Raw genomic sequence first — 4,574 nt, 5'->3', positions numbered from 1 at the left:
ACTGGCACTGAATAATTGGATAGGACTGGCCCCTTAGTTTTTTTATATACTGTACCATTTAAAAAAAAAAAATGCTACACATTCACAACACCCTGACAAAATTTTGACACAAAATGGAGACAGGAAGGAGTGAAGAGCAGCTAGAGAGAGCTAAACAGGATGGAAGAAGAGAAATGGTGTTAGGAATCTCAGAGCCCAATCTGATACTTTACCAGTATCCTGTGAGTTTGTCAGTGGCATGGAAAAGTTAGCGTTTTAACCCTTTCAAGATGTGTTGCATTGGGGAATAAGTTACTATCAAGCCCTAACCATCAGTTATTTGTTTTGGGAACAGAGCCATATAAATAAATGAAATAACTAAAGGCCCAATCCTATCCAATTTTCCAGTGCCGGTGCAGCCATGCCAATGGGGTGTGTGCTGCATCCTTTGGTAGGGAGGCAGTCACAGAGGCTTCCTCAAGGTAAGGTAACATTGGTTACCTTACCTTGAGCTACCACTGGTGCTGGTACCTTGAGCTACCACTGGTTACCACTGGTGCTGGAAAGTTGGATAGGACTGGGTCCTAAAACACCACATTTTCACTATCATTTTTTATACATTTAAGATTTCCAGTTCTGAGTACTCACAATTGAGTAGCAATGGTTAAAAAACAAATACACAAACAAAAATAGTGCAATAAATACAGGGTGACCCAAACAAAAAAACAGAACCCATAAAAATTTCATTAAATTCTACAAAGGTCCAGTAAATTTCAAGAAACTTACTGGACTCAAACTTATTGAGTTTGAGGAAGAGTATTGTTCCAATATTTCATGCACAAAGTCGACTTGTATACCCTGAAAGAAAAAAGAAGAAAAATTAAAATTAACAGTTTTATTCAAAGATTTGTGGGTTCTGTTTTTTGGGGTCACCCTGTAGTATCAGCAAAGTATAAAATAAGCAAGGTTACTATACTATACTTATTTTATGCTTCACTGATACTATGGTAAAATAAGTATGTGCACATCTGCTCAGAAGTAAGTTCTACTGACTATTGGGGCTTACTCCCAGGTAAGTTGTGTAGATTGCAGTTCCAATGTCCCTTATTTTTAAGAGAAAGGATGCTCCAGATCCTACAGCTTAAATGTATTCTTTCCAAGACAAACCCTGTGGTCCTCTTTTGAAGAGTAAAGAACTGAGTCATTTCCCACTGGACTCCAACTATGGTAGGAATTTAAAGATTTGTTGTTTGGACTTGTTAAACATTACCAAGCAATGACTGTCCGAATCCAAGCCGGAAAAGATCTTGATTTCCTTCCAATGCCAGTTGTTTTTAATTAAAAGCAACTTCAGCTGCCCTAACACAAAAATGCTCAAGGGTAGTTTTATGCACCTAAAAGAGTCAGGGAGGAATTAGTAACAGCTAAAACTGGAGTGTCTGGAATGCACTGAAATAATGAGTCTAGATTCTGCTCACAGAACAAATGATACAGGAAAAGGTATTTTTCTAAACATGCATTTTGTTTGGTTTTGAGCTTGTAACTTAAAACAGAGATGAACAGAGAAAACAGACAGTGCAATCCTATCCTAGCTTCCCCAGGAATAAGCCCCCATGAACATAGTGGGACTTACTTCTGAGTAAACATGCATAGGAATACACTGTATGAAACTTGTCAAATTTTGCATTTCTCTCAAAGAAATGGGGATTATGCTCATTGTGTCTAGGATTGCAGCCTAAACCCTATTGAAATTAATAGGACTTAAGCTAGTTATGATTAACCTCCTCTTCATTTATTTCGGTGGTGCTTAGTCAGGATTCACTTTCTTTGGGAACACCCCATTGTTGTCTTTCTCAAAGAAAGTGAATCATATTAACCAGTGTTCTAGTTCAGCATTCTCCTCATCTCCACCTTTCTTCTGCCCTTCTTCATTTTCCAATTCAGGGAGTGGAAGGAAAAGCTGTCAGATTCAGAGGGGGAATACCCCCCTCCTCCTGTTCAATTACCACCTACCTAAGGAAAACCTCCTGGTAGCTACCCCACTGCCACCAGCCCAAGAGCCAGGATCATTTGGGCTAAATTCCTTGGGCTAAATCTCTCTTTCTATAATATAGAGCAGGGGTGCCCAAACCCCAGCCCTGGGGCCACATGTGGCTCTCGAGGCCTCTCAATGTGGCCCTCAGGAAGCCCCCAGTCTCCAATGAGCCTCTGGCCCTCCAGAGATTTGTTGGAGCCCGCACTGGCCTGATGCAACTGCTCTCAGCGTGAGGGCGACTGCTTGACCTCTCCCGTGAGCTGTGGAATGAGGGCTCCTTCCACTGCTTGCTGTTTCACTCTGTGATGCAGTAGCGGCAGCAAAGGAAAGTTCAGCCTTGCTTTGTGCCAGGCCTTTTATAGGCCTTGAGCTATTGCAAGACCATTCATTCATTCATATAAGTTCATCTTTAATATTTTCATTTATGTAAACTTATGTAAATATATTCAAATTTTAAATGTAAATTAATTCTTTTTTCCCCCCAGCCCCGACACAGTGTCAGAGAAATGATGTGGCCCTCCTGCCAAAAACTTTGGACACCCCTGATATAGAGGTATTTAAGGATTTCTCTTTAATTTCTTCACAATAACCCCAAAGAGGGGAGGAATAATAAACTCTCAGATACCTCAGAAGAAACTCAGACAAGGAAGAATCCAGAAAACTAGAAAATTTATTAAGCTCCATTAATTGATGTAAAATGACAAAGAGAGGGGTATGTCCATAGTTTTTCATGACCAGTAGTATTCCAGCAATTTAACATATCCAGTTGAGATGACCATGAATGTGTCAAAGGATTAAAATCCATGTTGTTAAAAAGTTCGTTTCATTCTGTAACTTTTTCAGAACTTCATCAGGGAAATGAGCCTAGATAGGACACTTTCTACAAAGAAAAGAGCTTCTTTACAATAAAGGTATGCTGTCAAATAAGAGCACTAAAACTATAAGAGGCTCCCAATCCTTCTGGACTCCTCCAAGGCAAAATATTTTGTGAACTTGGTGATAAAAGTAACCAACAAAAGATAAAACTTAACACAATCTAGACAGCAACTGTTACCCTGCACATGCCCAATCTCGTCTGATCTTGGAAGCTAAGCAGGGTCAGGCCTCGTTAGTACTTGGATGGGAGACCGCCTGGGAATACCGGGTGCTGTAGGCTTATACCATAGTCTTTCAAGACTGAAGGTTGCCAACGAACACAATCTAACTAGTTCTGAATCATCTACTCACAGTACACACATGAGGCTACACACACACACCCCCACCTCAATCACCAGGAAGGCCAAGGAAGCTTCCGTTCTCTAAAGAATTTATCTTCCCACTAATGAGGCTGACCACTCTCAGCTAAAGCTTTTTACACATGAGGACCCCTGAAAAGCTCTGATACCAATGCAGGGAAAAAATAGAACCAACAAGAAACAACGGTTTCATGACAAGAGCAGAGAAGAGATAGGTAGGAGGACAGTGGTGGGTTCCCCCTGCCTGAGATGACCACTGCAGTTGACCTCATGATTGGAATGGCACTGTTTACCATAACATATCCCGAGAGCCATGGTCAGGTAGTATACTAGATGGGTCAGTCATCTGGACACAGTACAAACAGCAATACATAGGTTTTCAGACTGGGGTGTCACGACATCCCAGTCTGAGGGTCCTGGCCTCTTTCCCCTCAGCGGGCAGGTGCAGTGAGGAGGCAGTGGCATGACCACCAGGATCATGCCGCTCAGGGGGCTATAAAATAATAATAATAATAATTAATAAAACTTTATTTTATCCCACCCTTCTCCCTAACGGGACCCAGGGCAGCTAACAACATATTAAAAAAACAGATTTTAAAAACATTAATACATAGCAGATAAAAACATTTAAAAAAAAATACATTACAGAGGCCATAAAAACAGTAGTCAGATTAAAAGACAGAATAAAAGAGCAAGTCACCGAGGAATCAAGCCTGTAACAAACTAAAAGATGTATAAAAATGTTAAGAAGGCCAGAAATCAGAAGGCTTGTTTAAACAACAGTGTTTTCAGGCCTCGCCAAAAACTCTCAAGAGAGGGAGCCATTCTCAAATCAAGGGGAAGGGAGTTCCATAATGCTGGAGCTTGGCTGCACTTACCACAGCCTTCTGCAGCCTCCCAGGGGTGCAGGAGCCCTGCGCGAGTGTCTGCAGGGCTCCTTGATGCTTTAGAAGTGAAAGTGGAGCACTCGCACCCCGCCTCCAAAAAACCGGAAGTGGAGCGTGATCGCTCCACTTTCACTTCTAACGGGGCTACAGGGACTGGGATGCACTCACCAGTCCCTGCAGCAGCTGTCCTGGGGTTCGGGAAGCCCTGCGTGAGCCTCTGCAGGGCTCCCCAGGTCAGCAGAAGTGAAAGTGGAGCAATAGCGTTCCTCTTCCGGTTTTGCGAAGATGGAGTACAATCGCTCCGCTTTCACTTCTGCTGTCCTGGGGAGCCCTGCAGAGGCTCGCACAGGGTTCCCCTAACTCCAAGATGGCTGCTGCAGGGACTGGTGAGTGCATCCCAGTCCCTGCAGCCCCCCTGAGCTACATAATCCTGGGAAT

General features: G+C 42.7%; 1 pseudogene; it reads left to right on the top strand.

Moving 5' to 3' along the window:
- Nucleotides 1–3,053: 3,053 nt before the first annotated feature.
- LOC136655144 (5S ribosomal RNA) lies at nucleotides 3,054–3,170 on the top strand (annotated as a pseudogene).
- Nucleotides 3,171–4,574: the final 1,404 nt, after the last annotated feature.

This window comes from Tiliqua scincoides, chromosome 5 (assembly GCF_035046505.1).
Source record: "Tiliqua scincoides isolate rTilSci1 chromosome 5, rTilSci1.hap2, whole genome shotgun sequence".
In the NCBI taxonomy this organism is placed as follows: Eukaryota; Metazoa; Chordata; class Lepidosauria; order Squamata; family Scincidae; genus Tiliqua; species Tiliqua scincoides.
The sequence above is the reverse complement of the archived record's forward strand: the minus strand, read 5'-3'. Positions and strand labels throughout refer to the sequence as shown.